The 24,555-nt window shown below is 42.9% G+C and overlaps 1 protein-coding gene across 7 annotated transcripts in view; it reads left to right on the top strand.

Moving 5' to 3' along the window:
- Window positions 1-24,555, top strand: part of DAB1 (DAB adaptor protein 1) — a 654,787-nt gene that overhangs the window by 430,584 nt on the left and 199,648 nt on the right. For 2 of the 7 annotated variants that reach the window (XM_083742754.1, XM_083742752.1), the window contains exon 1: window positions 22,379-22,944. The exons of 2 other annotated variants lie outside the window; for them this stretch is intronic. The gene's annotated coding sequence lies outside the window, so the exon portion shown is untranslated. Of the gene's footprint in view, window positions 1-22,378; window positions 22,945-22,996; window positions 23,175-24,555 lie in introns of those variants that run through there. 3 more of the 7 variants (XM_083742750.1, XM_083742756.1, XM_083742753.1) reach the window with 3 other exon arrangements.

Here is a 24,555-nt window from a genome sequence, read left to right as displayed (position 1 = left end):
ACATGAAGGAAGAGTTCCACTGTGACTGGTCTAGCTTCTAATCAAGTTATTTTGCATCTTTAATTTTATATATATATAAAATATATTTTGCCATCACTTTCCAATCCCAGTGCTTTTGGAGACAGAGCACCTGTGCAAGAGTGAAACTTTTGTCTTGAAACATAAGGAAGAAGGCCGGGGGTGGCGGTGAAGAAAGATTCTTCATGGCTGGCAGGTCCAGCTTGTAATCAGTTTCAACAGATTTGTTGAAATGAATCCTTTGGTTCTTCCTGCCCCAAAATCAACTTCCAAGTTGCTGAGCCCCTGGGCCTATTTTTCTGCCATTTGGGAGCTTTCTTACTTACAAATGCCTCTCTCATATTAGCAATTTTCAGACCAGTTGCCCACAAAACATTAGGGGATATTGATTCCTTTTTCACTCACACCAAAACTATAACAGCTGCCACTGCAGGAAAGCCACTTCAGCTATCCTTCTGAAATTTGACATCTTTCACGCTGCCAGAAGAGACAATATTGCCTGCAAATTTCATTCAGTTCTGCCCAAAATTAAAAATACTATAGTCAGTATTTTAATAGGCATTATTCAATTTGGAAGGGCTACTTTGTGTGCAAATTTCATCCAGTCAACAGAAAAAGAAGTTATTGTAACAACAACAACAAAATTAATTCAGATAGTGAAGATATGGGGCAAATAAAGTGGAGATTGAGCCCAAAGCCAAACTGAGAATCCCTCAGACTAGTTTTATTCAAATCAGGCTGCATTACAAAGCAATGAACTGGGAGCCCAACTGAATCTTGTGCTGTTGCACACCCCTAATTTAATAGCTAGACTTAAATTGGATCTGGATTGCAACTTGAACTTTGGGTTATCTGTGCTTTTTATTTCAGATATATTGCTCTGACTTTAATTTTAAATGCTGCCGTGAGGCAATATGTGTACAGATAAATCAATTAAAGCAAAAGGAATAAAGAATGTGTTCTGTAACCTCTCTGAAAACTTCAGTAATTGTCTTGGCTTCCACCAATGAATCCCATAATTAAAAATCCACTTGATTTTGGCCACAGAATAAGAAAAGAAAATAATGGCCTGCTAGGAGCTTTGCCCTAATGGACACAGTTAATACACTCTCTGTTTTTCCCAGCTGCTAGAGTTGGCAACCTTGATATCCTGCTTCTGCTACTGTGTAGCACAAATACAGGGTCAACCAACATCAACCAAGGAAGGGATTGGTTTGGCTCATATCTCACAACAACTGACTGTTCCCTTACCTTGGAACCATTCAAGACTGTTAGTTATATACAATGAGAGTTTTAAGGCCCCCTCAGGTATTAGCTGTCCTGTACACAGAAGTAATTAACAGAATTGCACTGAATAGCCTGTCCCTTATCATTTAGGGTTAAAGATTCCCTAGAAGCTTTTGGGTGTACAGCTGTATGGGTGAAGGCCACCTCCTTGCAGATGTTTGTGTTGTACATGCAGCCAGAGGGGAAAGAGCTAGGTGGAGCAAGTGATGTCATGGATGGGGCCATTGGTTAGAACCTCACCCATGATGCTGTGTCCTCCACCCCCTGCCAGCTTACATGGGTCCTTTCTTTTAAAAAAAAAAAAATTAATAACCTGGAAAGAGAGTCCCTGTTGAATGTTGGTGATTCTAGATTTGTTGCTTGCTTTGCAATATGTGAATAGCCCATAGGGCGGGGGAATATGATTGGCACAATGTCATCCTTATCACAAATAAAAATGTCATAGGAGGAAAGGCAGCAATTTGGAAAGGTGAATGTTTCACAACTTATTGAAACAGGAAAAACAATGGTTTTGTTGTTTGTGTGTGGCAGATGAGTCACAAAGAAAGAATTGAGAAGACATAAAGCAATCCATGCAATGACTCTGACAATTATGAAGAAGGGATAGATGAGGAAGCTATACAATTCAGTTCAATTTTAAAGGCAAATATACATTTCACACACTTTCTGAAACAAACTCTAGACTAAACCAAACTATACATGTGCCTTTAATTGCAGTTTCCCTTACAAAACACAAGCCAAATAAATAAATAAAAATGATGCCACTGGGTGGGGGAAAGTTAGAAAGAAATAGGAATAGCCCAGTCTTTCAAGGCTTTGAAAGGAAGAATGCATGTTGTATCACTTATCCATATAGATTTATTGACACAGACATGCTAAGCATTACTGCACCACATGGGTATCAATATTTAATCTATTGCAATGGGCTATATGCAGGGATGCGTGTATAGGGAAGAACGGGGAAAGAGAAGGGTGGGCGAGAGATTTCATGTTGAAAGCTTTGCGGAATAGTTATCTTTGAAGGATATGAGAGAAAGGAAGCTACTATTTTGTGCTCCAAAAAAAGACATATAAAGCATCTCCCTTTTTGTTTCAAGAATAGGTAAAACATTGCTATACTTCAGCACATTCTGTTCCACGTTGGCATTGCTGTCAGCTGATGTTAGGAAGGAGTCGGGATCACCACTGTTCTTTGAAAATATGATCTGCTTTGTTTCTGTCTGAAAACATTTCTTTGTCGTCTTAAAATGTCATTGAAGCTCACTTATGCTTTATACCTTTAAGGAAAGAGGAGGAAATGAAATTCTAACAATAACATGAAATGTAAGTCATAGAGTGCAGTGGGGTGTGTGTGTGTGTGTGTGTGTGTGTGTGTGTAAATCTACAAGATTTCAATTCATTTTCTAACATACATGAAAAGAGACAGCAAACATTCTCACTTTTAGACTGGAAGAGACTTCCTTTTAAAAATTTCCATGGGAGTTATAGCTCGTTGGAGAACTGAACACTTAAATGTCCATTCTTCACTTCCTCACACAAAATGTCAAAAACAAACAAGTGGTGCTCAAGCAGAATGCATTCACACAATAACTCTTTAGTGTATTCTAGAGTTTATGACAATTCTACACCTTGACTGTTTCCTGGCAATTTTGCTGGATGCGTTTCGCATTTTTGTCAGCGTGGTTAGGAGAAAGGTTAATTCCTCACAGGCAACATGTATCTTTCAGTGAGTTGTGTTGCAGTCTGAACTCAACAGAATGCAAAAGTCAATGCTGCAGTGCTACAAGCATCACTCCATCAGCGCAAGCCTCATACCTTCTGCCCTGTGAACATGGAAGCAGGCAGAAGTGCTGGTGGCAGCCAGTGGAAAGCCCTCTAATGGGGTGTTCCAGGGGCATGGTGGAGCTGTGCCAGCTCAGTGTCTGCTGGATCCTGATCCAGTGCCACGGCTGTCAGTTGAGTGCTCCAGGCTACAGCAGCAATGTGTCTCCTCACAGCTGCCATGTGCAGCCGGGCTCCAAGTTCAATGGTTCTCCCCCTGCTCCATTCAGTCCTGTTGCACAGTGTCCAGTGTTAAGATTGTACTCTAAATAGGGGGTCTCTGTTGAGAAGCAGTTCACTGCCAGGGTCTTGAAAAAGCAGCAGAAGCAGATTTTTCCACTGTATATCAGTACTGTTCTGTTTGACAACACTGTGTGTGAAAAAGAAATCAAATAGCACATTGCTATGGGTTATTGCTATAGAGCCCTTCCTGTTGTGTTCTTGTTACCTCCTTTGACCATCTCCTTCCTTCTTTGCTCCTACATTTTTCCTGCTCATAATGTAGTGCCTCAACTGGTTTTCTTGTTTTATAACTGCCAGGATATGGTGAGCAGCTTAATCTTTCTAAAATCTTAATTACTTGATATTTTCCAAGAAACGTAAAACTATAGGGCCCTCCAATAATTCAGGGAAGGACAATGTAGGCTATAGGATGAAAGTGTTTCATTTTGAGGTGACAGCCTGGAATCAATATATGTGTAGGTCTCAACTAATAACAAAATTCTGTTTTAAAATATGCCCACATTGTAGCTGTGAGGACCGCTTTTTTTGTGAATTCCTTCTTCCACAATACAAGAGATTTCATTTAATATAACATCCAGCATGGACTTCCCTCAAACAACAAGCTATTAAGAGTTTGGAGGCCAGCCAGAAGAGGAAACAAGGTTGTTATTGGCATGATTTTAATCATGATAGACAATTAGCACAGCTTAATTATGTTAAGAAAGAAAATGAGCGCGAGCGGCAATAATGAATTTTCCTAGTAAATCTCTTGTGCCCCAAAATAAAATAGTTGACCTATAAATAGAGTGGAATTAGAAGAGGTGTTAGCCCACATGGCCTAGCATTGTTTACCTCACACCAAGCAGAATTTCTGCAGTGGAACTAGAGGCAAAAGTAACCAGGCAGGAACAAGCATATTCACAGTCTAATAGTAGCAGGATCTTATATCATTTCAGAAATGCATTTAATCAAAGTGATGGTTTGGGTCTGGATCCAAATGTGTCCCTTTGCCTGATGCAAGGAGCTTCTTGCAACAGAAGGAGTCTTCTGTCAGTGGAAAGAACCCTTCTGTCAGAAGAAGACTTTTTTTTCCCTAGGAGGAAGATTTCTTCCGTTTGGTGAAAGGAACGCTTGGATACAACCCAGAGTTTATAGTTCTATGAAGAGCAGAAAAACAAGTAATCAACTTTTCATCACTGAGAGAGGGCATTTCAAAGATCTTTCAGTTTTAATTGAAGAACAGCTCTAAGACTTGGATGTGTTTCTATGACATCCAGTGTCCATGAGATGAAACAAAGAGATGTTTGTTTTTCTAGCTGAAATGCCCTGTATTAAGTGTTCATGTGATGTTTGTTCCAATCCTATACCTGCTTGCACCCAATTGAACTCAGTAGGACTTAATTCTGAGTAGAAAAGTATATTATAACACTGCCACAGGACTTTAAAAAAAAATAAAAACGAAAACAACCATTCCTAGATACAAATACATCAGATTTATCAGGCTTTCATGGTGCTGTAGGTACATTTCCCCCCTTTCCTTGAGGAAATTCCTAGCTGCAATCCAAGCCCCCTATGTGCCTGGCTTGTATGGGGAGTCAATTGGGCAGAGGTGTCCCTCCAAGTCAGTGCTGTCTGCCTCTGCCCACCTGAGGGTATAGAGTGATGCCAGTGTCATTCCATCAGTGCTGAGCTCCCCATTTCATCCACCAAACATGTGGGAAGATGGAAGTACCAATGGCGGGGGCCCTGACAACAGTGGTCCATTGAAAGCTGCAAAATGTGGTATTCGGAGGGCAAGGGGATGCTGAGCTGGCCAGAGATTTTCTGGCTCCTAGGCTGACTCCACTGCTATTCCTTAATGGCACTGGGCTTAATTCATGCTCAATTGTTGAGACAACTCCAGGCTGATGCAGCAATTTGCCTGCCCCTGCCTTCCTACTTTGGCAACTTGAGCAGCATGACTGTGGATGTGGTGGCAGCTCTGTCACTATCACTGTCATTCATCACCACTGCTCAGAAGGAGCAGGACATCCCGCTTCACCACTTGAGATGCAGCCCTGAACTGCTGCGCTGCCAAAGCTTCTATTACCTGGTTTGCAAAGTGGTACCTATGATTCAGCGGCGGCGGCAGCAGGTTCTGTTGAGATCTCATTGAAATCTCATGAGATTTTGGTGAGATCTCAATAAATATTTCCGAATAGCTATATATGTGGTATTTGCTTTTGTACCAAAAGTCAGGCTATGGGTGCAACAAGGATATTTGAAATTCCGGAGGATTTCTTTGCTAGAAGAGGTCCAAGAAAGCCAGTGGCATTAGGTCAGTTCAAAAATATAATTAATGAACATAACCTGCCACTGCAGCATCAATGCACATTTTGCTTACGGTGCATTGCTTCGTCATGACTACTGATGTTGGGGACAGATTATGTATCTCATTAAATATATCGCAAAGTGGAAGATTACATATCTCATTATGCAAATGCAGAGGGTAATACTGAACTTATTTGTTGACTTACTTAGGAATGAGGTATGCTAAGATGCACATGACTTAGGATGTTTTGAACATGGGAGGGACGTTGTGTGTGATTATTGGGTGCATTATCAGACTGTGTCACAGTGGATTGAACAGACAATGTAGCAGTGATGGATTGTTTCCATTTCATGGTATCTAAACCTATTGTCCCCTTTGAACCTTAATGTGTCACATCTTGGGAAATTCAAGCTTGGGAAATAAGCCACTCATTTCACTTCTCACTTCCTCATTGTGAAGCAGGACCTGTTATAGTGGTGTGCTTATTTTTGATCTATATTTGATCTATATTATTTTTTCTATATAAATCAACTATTATATTGCAAGTTTGCACAGCTCTGGTTTAGAATCAGAACTGTTGCATGGAAGCAAATTCCTAAGAAGGCATCTGGAGACATGAACCAGTGCCTGGAGCCACTGAGGATCAGGGGAAGAGTGAAAAAAAACCCTGAGGCTTTTATCCAGACAAAGTGTAAGTGCTCCTTATTCAGTGTGTGTCCAATTCAAGGATAGGAATCTTGATTCATTCTGAAAACTCATACCTTCCGTTCCTAGATCTAGTGCTTTGAGGGTGATAGTAGCCAAGAGTACATTAGCTGACTTGCCAGCTTTGCACTTTCCTGAACAGGGAAGACCTAACCACAGTGATTCATGCCTTGCTTACATTCAGACTGGACAGTTGTAATGCACTGTATGGGACTGACTTGAATAGTGTCTGGAAATCACAACTGGTTCAGAACCAGTTGATTGATGTCATGCAGTTGATTGATGCAGGGTTCATGGAGATACAGCACCACTAGATTCTCAGGTTCTACACCCAGTTTAAAGAGCTGGATATTAAGTGTGTACACACACATCCAATTCAGGGCCCAGTTTGGCAATTCAGACTGGCTCTGAGTAGGCACAGAATGATCTAGACCCAGTGTGGCCCAATTCTATACGAATCTCATTGATGTGCATTGTGAAACCAAAATGTCTCCAGTATTTTGGGTTTTCCCCCACAAAGTAAATGAAATTTGGAGACATAGTAACTTCTGAAGTTTACAGTTTGAAGATACTGTAATATGTCTGCCCTTTTCAAAGACTGCTTTGAGTTTTGCTCTGTTCAACTCAATCTGGAACAAATTTGCCTGATGATTCAGTTCATAATTTGCAGTTTGGACAAGTTGGGTCTGCATCCCTACTGGGCCACTTTGGGAGGAAGGGTGGGATAACTAACTAACTAACTAACTAACTAACTAACTAAATAAATAAATAAATAAATAAATAAAGCTCTAAACCATTTGGTCAGGGTATGTCAAGCTTTGCCCACCCTCATGCAAACCCACCTTTAAAGTTAAGACTTTAAAGTTAAGACTTTAAAGGTTGTTTTAGACTGACATCTGGGCATAAAAAATGCAAATTAAAAATTTCACAATTAAGCAAATAAATTTGCAGAAATCTGACAACTGTTGATATTTAGCGTATGCAAATTTGCACACCTTTTATGTGACTTCTTTTGCCATTGCATCATTATTGATCATTACACATAAGACTAGGCTTGTGTGTGGTGATATGACTAATTAGATAAATTAAAGATATGTTTGTGTGAATAAAGATTGCAGAATTTGACCTGAAAACCTTCACAACTAGGTAACTTATTTTTAGCATGTTCTCCATCTGTCTTATCAACAAAGCACTTTAAGGTAATGACTTGGGCATATTTGATGATTGTTCATTTTGAAAGATGTCATTTTAAGAATTTCTAGCGGTTTCAAAACTGCCCTGTGGGAGATCTGTTCTATACCAAAATGTCATTTCAGATTCTGGACTACATATTTCCTTGGACTTTTGCTTTATAAATGTTTCACATCACCTGCATTTTTTATCATTGCACTTTCATGTGAACTGTGAATTCCTTGTGGATAACCTACAATGCCTACCTAAAAGCTAAAATATTTTTTGGGGGTGGGGAAAATAAAGAAATTACTTTGTTCCTATGTCAGAAAAGATGAAACCACCTAATGATTCCTCCTCTTGTGCCTAGATAATTTTTATTAATATTTTAGCAAATGGAGTCTTTACTGTGTCATTCATGAACCCATGTGTTGAGATTACAATAAGCATGCTCTTAAAGTGCATTATCAGCTTGCTGCTACTATAACATGGACAGAATTATGTCTTATCTCTCCAGCAGCATAAAATACTGTCAAACTGTGTCATACAAAATAATAACTTGGGTGACTAATTTGTAGGTATAATACACACAAGAAGTAAAGTAAAACATGTTAAAGGTGACTTACCAGATATCGTTGGGCTCGACTTCACAATCACTATCAGACAAAATGGTCAGTCATCAATGGTGATGGGAGCTGTAGTCCAACGACATATGGAGGGCCATAGTTTTCCCACTCTGTTTAAAGGTGAGTGAGAGGCAGGGAAGGGAAGATCTCCCTGGTGAGAGCTGGGAAGGTCCACCTCTTTCTGTGTGAGACAAAGGTTAAGAGCTCCCTTTAAGAGAGGATGCTGCATTTTCTCTTTCTGTTTCTGTTTCTATTTAGATTAGTTATTTTTACTTTATTGTATTATGAAAAAGCTTTAATAAAATTTTAGAGGGGAAAGACAGAAAATGAGTAACTCGGAGAAAGCAGCATTGACACATTCACCTATCCCTAGTTATGCCTGGGATTCTTACAATGTCACTGAGGTTCAGCTGGCAGAATGCTGGCTGCTCAAGCAGGTGCCTAGTCTTGATGACTCTATGGCTGGGCAGGCCTGTCACCATTGGCACTGGCATGGCTACGTAAGAACCTTTGTAGTTAGACCAGGCTTCCTCAACCTTGGCCTTCTAGATGTTTTTGGCCTACAACTCCCATGATCCCTAGCTAGCAGGACCAGTGGTCAGGGATGATGGGAATTGTAGTCTCAAAACATCTGGAGGGCCAAAGTTGAGGAAGCCTGAGTTAGACCAATGGCCTCCTTGTCACTCCCTATTTGTACATCAGTGGAAGGAGCTATGCTACAAGAATCTGCTTTTCACAATACCTTTTAAAGGATTACATAATTTGTTGGGAGAAAGATCTTTATACACCAGAACCACTGGCATTGACAAGTGCTGGCACTGGATCTTCTCTCGGACATGATAATTCTCATCACTTTGTGTCTTAAAACACACATAAAGGCTGCGTGGAACTCCTTACCGCTTAGCGGAGGGGAGCCCAAACAACGGACATGACTTATGCCATCCCTTTTGCACAAAATTTGTTTGCTGTGGTTTTGATGAAACAGCCTGAACTGGGAGGACAAAGCCTCTGAATGATGGTTTTAAATACTATGATAACTTTTTTGTAGCATATTCCTATTACCATATATAGTCATTTGTTTCATTTGACTTCCCCATGTTTACTGCAGTCCTGCATTACTTATTGCACTGAAGTTTTGTTGAAAGGAGCAGGACCTCTGCACAGCATCTCAGCCATCTTTTGCAATGCATGATACAGCTGATTCTTAAGAACTTAGGAACATTATGTGGCAAAATCAATACATGTCACTAATATCCTAGGTACTACATACTTCATGCATGAGAATGCATGTTTCCTATGTGGGGTGCACTGACACTTGCAGAAAATTATGTTGCATAACTGCTTTGATCAGCTAAGTGCCAATTTTAACTAATTGACCTCTGATTCCCATTGACATTTGCAAAATGCACCTGATTAAAATTCATTTTAAAGCAAGATGCTTCAGAAATAACTTTCAGCATTGTTCCCCACCCGCTATAAACAAAACCCATATTTTCTTGAAATGCAGAGCAAGAAAAAGTGGAGCGTTCCAATATAACTCTGGTTGCTTTACACCATGTACGACCACAATAAAAGGCATTGACCAATTGCTTTATTTTCATGTGCTGATTTATACAAATCTAGTTTGAATAATGAGAGGCCCAGCTGGTGCAAATGGTTGTGAAATGCCTTTCAAAGCCATCTCTAACAGAAACACATTCATTCTATTTTAACCAAGAACAAATTGTTTCAAATCGTGCTTGAGTCTCTCAGATGTACTGAGCACAAATCCAAATGACTGCTTGGAAGGGACAATTAATTTATGTGCTTATCTCGTGCCAGATGTGAGCACTGACAGGTTCCTCTACAACAGTTCCCTGAGCAGCTCCCCAGTGAGTACAATTTTGGGGGTGGAAGGTACATCACACTACCCACACAAAGCAACCTTGGCAGGCAAACTTGCTCAACAACCTATTTATTAGTTGCTGTACTCCTCCCCTGCTGTTATATTAATATAACGAATTGTTCACAGGTGCTCCAAATGAGGTTTAGATGATCACTGGGAGCGCTGTTACCAAAGCAAGCCAAATTAGGAGGAGCAGATGCATCAAAACCACAACAGTCCCTTAGCAAAAGAACAAAACATTTAGTCATGAAGGTCATTGCACACACATGGCCTTGATAACCCTTGCAGAAGCCAGACTTATAAATCAAGTACAGTACAGTGCTAATATTTGTATTTCTGATGGGAGGGCGGGATTTCTACTCTTTGGGTCTAAACTGGAGGTGTAAGCAGTAAGTGGTATCTATAGGGAAAGTTACACAGTTGCACTTGAGGAATCCATGTCAACTCTTCATTGTGCACACTTCACTTGTTTGCACGACCCATGCAAAAGTGAACAAGGGTGTTAGTGGCAGAAAAAAGTGTTAGCGAGGGATGTAAATCCGTTCCAGTAAATGGAATTTCATAAATCAACTTGTGGTCTGGGTAGAATAGTAACATATCTCTTCTTATTCTTGTGCTTTATTTTTCTTCAATATCCATTATGTAAATGTTGTTTCCTCCCTTTTGTACCTATGTTCATGACATGTAGGTAGGTAGGTAGGTAGGTAGGTAGGTACAAACACACACGTGACTACTGATTTCAGAGACTACTTCATCCATCTCACAAAATAAATTGTAGCCCCCAAAAGGCCCACAGAACTGCTGTTTTTATGGCAGTGCATTGACAGCTACCATTCTGGAATTTGGTAGGATAAACAAGCTAATAGGATTCCAACTCTTATGTCGAGCTGCATGGTTTGGTACCTACGCCAGTCACTCCCAAGTTGCATTTACATTTCTGCTTTTTAAAGAAAGTTCTGTTTAAGTGACAGAGCTCTATAGCCTTCTAACAAATACTGATTTGTATTTATTTCATTTCTGAAAATCCTAGATCTGTTCCTTGTCTGGAATTCTGCAATGAAATGGTAGCAGATTTAGCCATCCAGCTAAATTTAATGTAGTGAATGTAGTTAAGTCACTGGGGTGGTGGTGGTGGATTAGGTTAGGTTAGGATGAGGTGCCATTCACACAACTGACCGTTTCACAAATGGCTTTTGAAAGGTAAATTGCAGGCTTCCAGGTTGATTCTGGGTTTGGAACCTGTTGTCAAGGTAGAGAACTTTAACTTTTTGCTCCCTTCCCACTATGGGCCCAACTTAGATCAGCCCCACCCCACCTGCAATTGGATCTTTTGGCAAAATGGAAGTAGTAGCATAGGGTGCCCAATCCAGATCAGGGCAGCAGTTGGCTGGGGGGGGGGTAAAGGATTAAAGACACCTAAAATAATGTGGAACTGAATCCCCATGTCTGCATTTTGCTTTTAAGAAAAAGCTATTCATGTAATTTCCAAATGCATGAATGACATTGTGTCTACTTTGGCATTCAGCTGTAATTTGGCAGTTAATAAATCTGGAAAGAAAATGCAAAGTTAAGCACAATAAAGATGTGCCTTCAATCACATGAATGTAAATTGCAGAGGTATAAAAGATGCATGTTGACTTTCCCAGCCTTTTATCCCCTCCGTGTTTTAGACTGTAACTCCCACCACCTCCCAGTCAGCATGGCCAAGGGTCAGTGGGGATGGAAGTTGTAGTGCGGTAATATCTGGAGGGCACTGGGTTATGAAACTCTGCAATAGATCCTTGCCTATTTATGATAGTATTAGTTAGGAAGTTGATTAAATGTTCCAGCTAATGTCCATCATCATAATGTTTTCTCTGATGTGAGCAGGAAGACAGTATTAAGCCTAAGAATATAATTCAAAGTATGAAACAGTAAAATATGCAATACAATTAAATTATGATGCTTGAGAGCTGAAATATATTGATCAAATGCTCATCCCTTTGTTTGATCATCATCTTAGGGCTCAGCAAACACACTAACACAAGCTCTCAAAAATAATCCCAGATTAAAATAAGAAGAGACAATGTCAGTGACTTGCTAGGTCCTTTTCCTTCCCCTATGAAACTTGAGAGAAACACAAAGTAGGGTTATGAAACATTTGACATTTATTTCTGGAAGAGGGGCATGTGTGTCAGTCACATGCAAGGGTCATAAACACTGCAAAGAAAAAATCTTTGTAGTTATGTGCATCCTTACAGAGCAGACAGTTTGAAAAGACAGGATGCATTTATATGAAAGCTGTTCTCTTACATGCATGCATTTTTCATTATAAACCTATAAGGGATGCTGCAGAATATTTTTAATAAATAACTGTAACTGCGCTCTGCAGTCATGTGTAAAGAGAGTGTGTGTGTTTCCAACAGTGTCACTCAGCTGACTGTAAAGCATCTGTTAGCAAGCAGAGAGGGAAGTAATCTTTGGTCATTCTCCTTCCCCTCTAGAGCAGATTTAGGGAAGTATAAGGGAGTTGTGTGTGGTGGGGAGAGCAGGATTCTCCAAAGATTTATTGTCTCCTCATTGTGCTGGCAGAAGAAGTACTGTAAGCTGAGTGACACCTCAGAATCCTTTGTTTACTTATACAATGCTTAAAATATAACTGGCCCTGCTAGCAGAAGCTCATGCAAGGACTTCTACTAGTGCAATGGGGCTTCACCCCCTTTCTCCCTCCACTCCCTCGCTCCAAATTGGCTTGGGCTGGGATTAGGAGGGCCACCAGAACACAACATGGTGGAGGAGAGGAGAGATCATTCCACCAGGCAAGCAGAAATAGCAATTACTAACTTGCCCCATTGATTTTAGTGGAAACCAATTTACATATTCCGGATCCAACCCAATGTTATTAACTTATATGTATTGTGAAGATAGATGGATAGACGTATGGATGGATCTCCCCCTAAACCTTTGGGACTGGGAGTTAGAGAGATCTAAGTAAAATGCCTTGGGCAAACCTTTCTAAAACAAAAACAAGGTGCACAATGACACAAGTCTTATGAAGAATAGCAGCCCTCTCATTTTGTGCCCATGAAAGACACAATCATTCAAACTGACAATTGTTCTCCTTTAGCAATAGATTGGCTTCTCCTTCCACTTGTGTCATATGTAATTTTCCCTCTTCATATTTTGCTTTAAAATATTTAGACAGAGTAGCGGGTTTTAAATGTGTCATTGACACAAATAAATGTTTAAGTAGCCATTCTACCCTGGGCTCTGCTCTTGTCAGATCTGATAAGCTAACCATGTTTGGATCTGGTCAGTAATTGGATGGGAGATCTCAGAGGAGCACTGAAAAGCTCAAGAAGTTTTCTTGGTTATTCAGTAGGTGGTATTTTAACCTCAGAGTAGAGTTGACATCCCAGTAGGGATAATGGCAAGGATGTCATGCCTCAAGTCCTGCCATAGCAGTCTTTTCCTTAATAAAAAGTTCTACTGGTTGTGCCTGAAATTTATTGTAGTTTCATTGTAGTATACTTTTATTGCTACGTTTTTAGTCTTTTTTTGGGGGGGGTAAGATGGCTAAAATGCTTTGATGAGGCACCCATCAAATAAATAAGGCCATCAGACAGCATAACTTCCCCAACCTAATGCCCGCCAGATGTTGAATGACTGTAATTCCCAATGAGCCCCAGTCAACATGGTCAGTGGGTTTCTCAAACACAGGAACTACTCAGCCACAGTGCCACTGTCTTATCAGGATTAAAGCTTACCTTTAAGTTCTCACCAGCCAAAAATGGACAAGGGGATTTTCACCTATTCCCTCTACTTCCCACAACCCCTTGTGCCCTCCTCCCCAAAAAAATCTGTTCTAGGGGGTTACCTACCTTTAAGTCTGTGGAATCCTCTTTTGGATCTTTGTCCTATCCATAAATATCCATTTAGCAGAAGCCTACTTAGGATTAAATTCATAATAAATAAATAGCTAACAAATAATAAAGTGCAGTTGAAGTATTGAGTGCTGTTCAGATTCTCTGTGGTCTAAACCACTGAGCCTCTTGGGCTTGTCAATCGTAAGGTTGGCGGTTCAAATCCGTATGATGCGGAGAGCTTCCATTGCTTTGTCCCAGCTCTTGCCAACCTAGCAATTCAAAAGCATACCAACGCAAGTAGATAAATAGGTACTGCTGATGTGGGAAACTAAACAGTGTTTCTGTGTACTCTGGCACTCATCATGGTATTCCGTGCACCAGAAGTGGTTTGGTTATGCTGGCCACATGATCTGGAAAGCAGTCTGTGGATAAATGCTGGTTCCCTCGGCCTGAAAGCAGAGATGAATGCTGCACCCCATAGTGGAATTTAACTGGACTTAAACATCCAAGGAACCTTTACCTTACCTATAACTCACCATTTTGATATGAAATGCTCCATGTATAGTGTTTGGGTAAGGTAAAAGGTAAAGCAAGCCAGAGTTAATGCTCTGGAATAATTTGAAAAATGCTACCGCTGCACTTTGGATTGTTTAGTCTTTGTGTTACAGACAGCCCAGATTCACAGTAGGCTTCCTGTGCCAGCCACTGCAGAAACCTTAAATCTTAGAGAGATCCAGCTCTAAAAAGAGCTACAGTTAAATTGACAAAGGCACGAAAATGAAAAGAAAATGAACATATATTAAATTTGTCGACAGGAAAGAAACATGTTAAAGCTTTTCTTGACCCCTGCCTTCAGCCAGGCTGCCAATCCAGCCCTGCAATGATTGTTCTGCTTATTTATAAGGGCTTAAGATAGAATGCAGTAAAAAAAACCAATAGGATTGTGATGCCAGACATCTTTGGAAAATGTTGCATTATATAATACTGAAAGAAAAAGCCTCATTCTTCAAATAACTTTCTCCAAAGTGATCTTACAATAGCAACATCCCAGAGTGAGTGTTAAGTTTTTGTGTCACTAGGAATGCATCAACTTTGACTATGGTTGGGTTTTTCAAGGTCACAGTAAGCTCACAACATGAGAAGCTGAACCACCAGCTGCTAGTACTCCATACCTTAAATATGGGAAGTGGGAATACACTTGCAGTTTAACTGCTTCCACAATGAAATCTTTACAAATGATTACTTATTTAAGTTCAGATTGTGAAGCTGAGGCTCCAATACTTTGGCCACCTCATGAGAAGAGAAGACTCCCTGGAAAAGACCCTGATGTTGGGAAAGATGGAGGGCACAAGGAGAAGGGGACGACAGAGGATGAGATGGTTGAATAGTGTTCTCGACTAACAACATGAGTTTGACCAAACTGCAGGAGGCAGTGGAAGACAGGCGTGCTCTGGTCCAGGGGGTTACAAAGAGTGGGACACGACTAAACAACTAAACAACAACAACTTATTCAAGTTGGCTTCAAAGTGCCCTGGAGTGGGGCATGAGATACTCAATCATTTGCTTATTTCTAGGCAGTTTTCAAGATTGTTGTAAACCCTGAACAGGAAATGTGTGATCAGTTACCACTCAGCCCAGATGTCCACTGATGATTCAAATATTTAAAACTTCATGTTAAAAAAGTCCTGATGAAGTGCTAGCTCAATCAATCACTCAATTATAAATTCTAAGGGTTGTAGCCAACTAAGTGGCACTCAAGAGTAGACCCATTGAAATTACTGCACCTATGTTAGTCATAAATAGCTTAATTGGTAAATCATGAGACTCTTAATCTCAGGTTTGTGGTTCAAGACCCATGTGGGGCAAAAGGTTCCTGCATTGCAGGGGGTTTGACTAGATGACCCTTATGGTCCCTTGCAATTCTACAGTTCTATGATTCTACTATGACCATTAATCCCAATGAATCTACTTTGACTCACATTAGCCACCATTCTAAAGTTTGATTTTAATTCTGGAAGTGCAACACTATTGCACCCATCAAATGTCCACACTGTTGCATACCATACACCTGCAGTTAAGATCTGCATACTTAACGTCACCTGAATGCATCTCGAAGGATGTGTGTTTAGGATTGCAGCTTTAAAACACAGCACTACCTGGCCTACCACCACCACTAGGGAAATCTTGAGTTTTCATTTACACCTCAGTGAATCTGCGACAGTTGAGCCTAGTTGACACAAAGCCTGAGAAAAATGCTAGGCTCCTTTCTGAGTGGAGATAAATTGGGAGTTTGGGAATGAAAGACAAGATATGGAATCGTGAAGCTGCTAATAGCTCTATTGCACTTTTCTAAGTCTCTCTCTCTCTCTCTCTCTCTCTCTCTCTCTCTCTCTCTCTGTGTGTGTGTGTGTATGTGTGTGTGTAACACAGTAGAGTAGTTTCAAGCATCAAAGGATGCTCTTTACTTAGCCAGTCTATATCGCCACTTTTTCCCTGGTGCATCTAGTGCATTTTTGTTGGTTTAAATATTTAATACAGTTCTATTCTTCCTTGAAGATTAAAATCACAATGACTTAAAGCACTGGAAGCCATCAAAATACATCAAATAAAATGCTGTCAGAAAGCCACCAAAACAGTCATTAATAAAAACACAATATAAGAACAATATATAAAGATTAAGGGACCAATAAATCAACCGCTTGCTGAAATAAAAATGTCTCTATAGACGGAAGGGATAGACTAAGCGTGGAGGGACCAAAACCAGCCACCCAAAGCATATCCAACTGCCCTGACCTGATCCTAAGAACCTTTCCCTTCCATGCTCACAAACACATTTATATACCTCAGTTGATGTTTGCTAAGCAGAGTCAGAGGCAAAGGGACAGAATAGATTCTTAACTGTTTCTTTCTCGATGTAAACAGCAAAAGTTCTCTATGCACCTTAGTTGCCCATTGCTGTGTGCATGTTGTGACACTGGCAAATCAAGGTAAGCAGGTGAGGTACTTAAGGCAAGCAGGAGTGCTCTGTGAAATAACTCTGTTGCTGTTCACACAGGGTCAGAGGAAATGAAGAATCCTTAGTGTGTACATGTTAGTGGCTGATGACACCAAACTGAGAGGGATAGCTAATGCCACAGAAGACAGACCTGTGGGTATAGGGCAGGATATGAAATATAATAATAATAATAATCCGGAAGTGAGTGTTCCGGTTTGCAAATGTTCTTTGGAACCCAAACATCCGACGCAGCTTATGCTGCTTCCAAACGTTTTGGAAGTCAAATGGACTTCCAGAATGGATTCTGTTTGATTTCTGAGGTACCACTGTACAAGATTACCGTACCATAACCAAATGGAGAACTGGGCCAAAACTAACAAAATGAATATCAATAGGGACAAATATCAATATCAATTGATATACAAAATGAATATCAATAGGGACAAATGTAAAGTTCTGCACTTATGCAGGAAGAACCAGATGCACAAATATATGATAGATGGGGGACACCTGGCTTGCCAGTAGTACATGTGAGTACTTCTGGGTGGGGAGAAGTTGCGGTCGGTCTACGTGGCCACCCACTCCTTTCTGGGGATAGTGGGACTGCATCCAGCATCATTTAGTGTCCCAGCTGCGTCATAGCTCCAATAGCCAATCCGGCTGGTCGGAGGGCATGGCCACGACCATTTAAGCCTCAGCACGAGCCAGGGAGCTCCCTTCTGGCTCGGTTTGCCGATCTCCCGCCCTGACCTCCCTATTTTCAGGTACCGACACTGGCCTTGCTATGGACCTCGGTTGTCGCCGTTAAGGGGCCTGGTAGGAATTTTTCCACTTGGCAAATTGGCTTGGGCCATTTGATTTTCGCCTACCTCGTAGCAATCATCACAACTTTGTAAGGTTTTGTGATTAGGCATTGGTTGAACTTATTTTGGGGGAGGGGAGGTGTGGCCATCACCTGCCCCTCCAATATTAAGGGTATTCTGTTAAAGGAATCCGGGGGTGTGGATCTTGTCCGCAGCCTGTGGAGGGGGTAGGGCTATGCCACAACACTATCGGGAATCCAGGGGTGAGTGTGAGTTGATTTGCATTGACAGTGATCCTCCTACTGGTGGTTGACCCTTACATTACTCACTGCACGGCGGGCCGGAGTCAGATATAGTCAGGTCAATTCCAATGCCTAAGCCAATACTGCTGACATTCTGTAACCAATAAAGTTATGGCCTAAATTTTCCCACTAACCATTAACCTAATATCTGTGTCCCTGTGTCTTATTCATCAATGGGCGGTGGCCTCGGGGTCTTGACATGCAAAAGGATCTAGGGGTATTAGTAGAGCACAAGCTACAGTGTGATGCAGCAACAAAAAAAGCTAATTCTATTCTAGGCTGCATCAACAGAAGTATAGTGTCCCAATCAAGGAATGTAATAGTCCCACTGTAATCTGCCTTGGTCAGACTGCACCTGGAGTACTGTGTCCAGTTCTGAGCACCACAATTTAAGAAGGATGTTGACAAGCTGAAACGTGTGCAGAGGAGGGGAACCAAGATGATAAAGGGTCTGGAAACCAAGCCTTATGAGCAACAATTAAAGGAGTTGGGTACGTTTAGCCTGGAAAAGAGGAGACTGAGGAGATATCTTCAAATATCTAAGGGCTGTCATATGGAGCAAGCTTGTTTTCTCCTGCCCTGGAGAATAGGACTCGAACCAATGGCTTCAAGTTACAGGAAAGGTGATTCCAACTAAACACCAAGAAGAACTTTCTGACAATAAGAGCTGTTTGACAGGGGAACAGTCCATGAGTGTAGCCAGGGTTTTTGTTGGGGGTGGGCAGGCTTTTGTTGGGGGGTGGGGTAAAACCTCAGATGTGTATTGATTTTTATCAATTTAGGGGAGCAGCTGCCCCCTCCCCCGGCAATGTCCATGGAACAGTTTCCCTCAGGAGATTGTGGACTCTCCTTCCATGGAGGTTTTAAGCAGAGTTTGGATGGCTGTTAGTTGAGATTTCTGCATTGCAGGGTTTGAACTAGATGACCCTTGGGGTCCCTTCCAGCTTTAGAGTTCTGTGATTCTGTCACTTTGGTAAATATTGATCACTTACCTCACAATCCACCATGTGGTTCTCCTACCAAAGGTACACTGTGGCTGTTCAGTTTACTTGAAAGTACATCATTTGGATGAAATATGACAGGCTTCTGAATAGACATTCATATGCTTGCGCTGTCAGATTCATAGGGTTTGCACAAGAGTAGTGCCTGCTTGATTCTACTTGCTTGAGAAAGATCCATGAGCATATAAATGTCCTCATTCAATTACCTTCAATGTAAAGTTATGAACTAAAAATATTTTGCATTAAATTGGAACAGATTGCTTATGGTAACTCTTGCATAATGAAAGGGTACAATGAAGAATTGCAATTCAAATTACTTTTCAGGTCTGTTCAATTTTTTTATTTTTTTTAATAGAAAATTGCACAGTATAATTACAGCATATTCATTTGCATTCATATTGAAGCCTTGCGAGCAATTTTGCTCTTTTATACTTTTTAAAAAATATTTTAGAAGTGTGACTTGAATCAATAAATTCCAGCACTGAATATCAAATTGACACTTCTCATTCAAAGTTTTGTGTGGGGGTTTTTTAAAACCCTTTCATAAATTTGAATTTTATAAATTTCATAAATCTTCATTGTGTATCCACACGATTGCATGAGGCTGTTACCTATGCAGAAGACATAACTTGGGGTGCAAACTTGGAAGGCTGTTCAAAGCCTTCGTTTAAACTTAAAGCTTACAGTTCATGCTCACAATCCAATTAAAATGAATAGGCTTAAGAAAAAGCTATTGTGATGATTACGAATAATAATTTTTTATTGTTATTGTTATCTGGCCCCCTCCTGGCCAGAGCCAGGCTCAGGATGGCTAGCATCAAAATATATAATACATTAAAACATAAAGTTCAGCAATCGACTGAAATACAGCTTAAAATCGGATTAAAATCAAAGTTAAGATCAGATGGCTACCCACAAATTATAACTATAGCGATTGGAAACCCTAAGTACTCACCAGGCTCGACTATTTGTATGAGCCAGTGAGAAGAGTTAGAGAAGCCACTTATATGCAGGGTCTTGTAAGAGGAGGGGGGTCAGACTGGGTCCTGACTAAAGGCCTGACGGAACAGCTCCATCTTGCAGGTCCTGCAGAAAGATCTCAAGTCCCGCAGGGCCCTGGTCTCTTGCGACAGCGTTCCACCAGACAGGGGTCAGGGCTGAAAAGGCCAGTCTAACCTCCTTGAGGCCCAGGAACTCCAAGATGTTATTGTTAGTGGACCATAAGGTCCTCTGCGGGGTGTAGCAGGAGAGGCGGTCCCATAAGTCCCATAATATACGAGGTCGTATATGGCTTTAAAGGTTAAAACCAGCACCTTAAACCTGACCCTGTACTCCACCGGGAGCCAGCGCAGCTGGTGTAGCACTGGATGGATGTGGTCCTGCAGTGCGGACCCTGTAAGTAGCTTCACCACAGCATTCTGCACCCGCTGGAGTTTATGGGTCAGCTTCATGGGCAGCCCTGCATAGAGCGAGTTACAATAATCAAGCCTGGAGGTGACCATCACATGGATCACAGTGGCTAGATCAGGGTGGGATGGTAGTGGTTAGAGCCATGAAACTCACTTGGTGCTTAGGCTATGTCATTCTTTCCCGGACGGCAGAGAAATTTGAATCCCAGCCAGGTAGTGGCATCTGGGATGTGAAGAAATGGTGGAGCCACAGTTGCTCATACTTGCTGGGGTGGAAGGCAGGAGATGGGGCAGACAGAAACCTACTAGCCTGGAGCTGACATAGAGACTGGGCTCAAATCAGGCCTGGTACCATCAGATGATGGCAGTGGGGCTAACTCAGCCACTGTCTGCCTCATGGGTCATTCACAGACTGCCACTACCAGGAAGTCCACGTATAGTAAATCCGGCTTCCCGCACTTTAGCAGGCAGAACGAGGAGCTCTGCTAGCGTTCACTCAAGGGGAAGATTCCCAGTGCAGTGCATCAGAGATTTACTTTGGACTGCACCCTAACCTGCCTCTTGCAAGGAAGAAGAACAGCACATAAGCAAACTTTCTATAACATTTCCAGAGGCAAGCTTCTCTGTGAAACAGCCTCTTCTTCTACAACTATGCTTTCTTTGGTTTTAATACAGGCTCTTTCATCAGGAAGCTGTGTGGAATGCCTCCATCTCTATTATGGACAGGGTGATATTTGTGGAGAGAAGCTGCTATCACAGAATAGGTTTAATGGGTCATGAATTTTGTGTCGAGAAGATAGCGTCTGGATGACTTCTGAGCTGCTTGCAGTAGACCTATTGCCTCAGCAGCAAGTGCATTAGACTACATATGCTCAGCTCATTGACTCTGGAGGTAGCAGCCCTAAATGCCTCATTAAATTTTCATGGGTGACTGAGAGAAGCCACGAGGAAGGGGGACACACCAGCAACCGCCCCATCACATTATTTGTTATTATGATGGTGTTTTCTAGGGAAGGAGGAGAGAGAGAGAGAGAGAGAGAGAGAGAGAGAGAAGCCAGCAACCTGAACATGAGCAGGAGCAAAAAACCTCACTTTTAGACAGTGCACCATTCCACTCGAGATTTATCCTTCCTCACAATGACTTATTAATGAAAAATGGCTGACATGCTATTAAGGAGCATGCAAAAGGTGCAGGGGCATGAAATGGATGGAACGAAGTGTGAAAAAGCAACAACCCTGTGCATCCTTGGTTGGGGATTTAGTGCCTTAAAACGGGATGCCAGAACTTCAGGGTCTAACCAGATTTCTTGAGGGAGGTTTCTATTCCAGACCCTGTCAGAGCGAGCCTTTGCGAGAGAGGAAGCAGTGAATTGCAGGCACGCGCTCTCCCTGTGTGTATGCGTGCATTTGAATAATCTAAATGCAAGGAAACTCTGGATTTACAGTACACGGCTGGTTCTTTCTGAGGCGCAGAATGCCTGTAACTATATATAATTTCCCCGCATCTCTCTTGAACACCATCATTTAATGAAATTGGCAAATTAAAGTGGGGTTTTCCCCTCCTCCCTCGGTGTAATTATAACAGCTCTCCTCCTGCAATCAAAAAAGAAAAAAGAAGATACAGAAGTGCAAACGTTTGTGAGGAGGGATGTGACAGTATTTGGCTATAAGCAGATGCCCGGGCATATTGGCGAAAAGTCTGAATTGGGTCTCGAGGCTTTCCTCAGGACACCCCCTTTCTTTCTTTCACCCCTCGCGCCCTGTTCCTATGGGAAAGTGCGCGCGCGGGGGGGGGGGGGTGGTAACATGGTAACGAGAGAGCCTCGTCGTCGCAAAGTTTCTCTTCCACTTCGCTAGGTGCTTTCCTCCCCGAGCGCGCGAAGTCTCCCGGCTGGCGCGTGGAGATGGAGGGGCGTGGAGCGAAAAGAGGGGCGCGTGAGGGGAGCCTCGTTTCTAGCCGTGCCAGGGATGCCTCCTTCCCTGGACCAGGGAGCCTGCGAGTCGCGTGAGGAGAACCCAGCGTGGCTTTCTCTCTCCCCGCCCCCATCTTGTTTTTCTTACACGCCGAGGACACCCTCACGCCGCTTCAGAAATCATCCTCCTCATCATCACCATCATCCAGGCGCTAAATCCTCTCCCCACCCCCCACCCCGCGTCTCCCTCGCGTCTCTCCGAGGGGGAGGAGGCGGCGTTAGCAGCAGCAGCGGTAGCGACGGCGGCGGCAGCCAGCGACCCTTCCTCTCCTCCTTGGCCTCCCCCTCCCTCCTTCCCTCGCTCCCTCCTTCCCTCGCTTGCTCGCTCTCTCCGGCTGGCCTCAGCTTAACCGCGTCGTCGGGGGCCTGAGAGGGCAAAGGCGGCAGGGGGCGGATGCACCCAGCGAGCAGCGGAGGGGGATGGAGGAGCTGGCGGAGCCGCGCGCGGGCTGAGCTGGGGACGGAGAGCGCAGGAGAGAAAGAGAGAGGCGAGCGGAGAGCGAGCGAGCGGGCGGGCAGCAGCCGCCTCAGTCTCCGACCATGCGCGGGCGGGAGGGCTCGGCCCGGCGAGGTGAGTCGGGTGCGAGGCGGCGGGCGCCAAAGGGGGTGGGGCAGCCGGGGGCGAAGGCTGCGCGTGCGCCTTGGCGCGGGGAGCAGCGCCCTCGGAGGCGCCGGGGCTTCCCTTGCGCGCGCCTCGGGGGGCGCCTCGTCGAAGTCGAGAGCCCCGCTCCCCCTTCCGCGCGCAGCTTCCGCGGAGCGCGTGTTCTCTACCCAGCCGGGCTCCGTTCGTCCCGAGAACAGGTGCCGTCCTCTTTCCGACCCTTCCGGATGAAAACAAAGTGGGACACGTGCGCGCGTGGGGGCTCCATGGTGCGCGCGCGCGGGGAGGCAATGTTAGAGCAAGGGAACCTCTTCTCTCCCCCCCCCCGCCCCCAATGGGATGGCATTTGGGTTGCTCCATTCGCTGAATGCTGGTGGGTTCCTCACCTCTCCAACGCGAAAGCTGCCTCCCCTTTCCTATTCCTGCTTTGCTTCAAGGCGGCGGGTGGCCCCCACGTGCAGCCCTGCGGAGTGGCGAGGCAAGTTTTCTGCAGGGCACCCATCCTACAAATTGGCAAAGAACCGTGCAGGAATAATAGTCCCCCCCCCCCCCTTGTCTGTCAGGAGGTAGCAACTGGGAGTTGTGGAGAGAGAGGAGGCGGTGAATGCTCTATTTCTGCCTCCTTGGACTGCTGGCTCCTCCGTGTAGGCATGATGGGGGGGGGGGAAGGGTCCCCTGTAATTGCTCTGGTGAGGAAAAATGCTTCAAGCTCCTCATTATTTTCCCACTTCATTATAAGGCACAGATTCTCCAGGCATTGACAGCGGCATTCATCCCGCACTCATCTCCAACTTGTCTTGCGTTCTCCATACTCCCTCCTGATACATAAAAGAAGGAAGTTTCGCTGCTCATCTCTTTAAACCCAACAGTGAAAAAGCTTCCTTCCAGCTTTCTGACATGCATTCTTTATTAGACAGTTTGCATTCTTTTATAAGACAGGCTTCCTTTTCCTGTGCTCTTGCTTATAAACCCCTATGAAGATCAGCCTTGTCCTTATAATTACTTCTGCTCCCCACTAAAAAGCGCAGGAGAGAGGTGGGGGGGAGAGAATATATGATTGTGTGCTTAAAAAATAATAGCAACCAGGATTCAGCGTTCCTGGTGGAAAGCTGCATGTGTGATGGAAATGGAGTTTGTTTTGTGACTGAGTAATAGTTCCCATCGTTCCATTATAGCTATACACAATGTCATGTTATTGTGACAGCCCACAAAAATATGTTTCTTCTTCTGTGTTTACTATTATGCACAGCAATGTTGCAGATGCTTTGGTAGTTCCCTGGGGCTGTTCATAAGGTAATTGCACATCAGATAGTCAAGCAATTTTTCTGATTTCAATAGTACGCAGAAGGAATTCTAAGTCCAAATCAGGGGAGAAAAACACAGAGCTTTTATTATTTGCAACTGTGCTCAGCTCTGAGCCTAAACCGATATATACTTAGGGATGATCTTGGTTTGCAATCTGTCATTTTCATAATGCATCTGCTGAACATCATTGTGCTGCTCTCTACTGTCCATTTAAAAAAGGTGTATTATTAGAGTCTCATATTTTTAAAAGCACTACTCATTCGTGTGTTTGTCGGG

Source organism: Podarcis gaigeae (assembly GCF_964106915.1).
Source record: "Podarcis gaigeae genome assembly, chromosome: 6".
Lineage (NCBI taxonomy): Eukaryota > Metazoa > Chordata > Lepidosauria > Squamata > Lacertidae > Podarcis > Podarcis gaigeae.
This window is presented reverse-complemented; position numbering and strand designations above follow the sequence as displayed.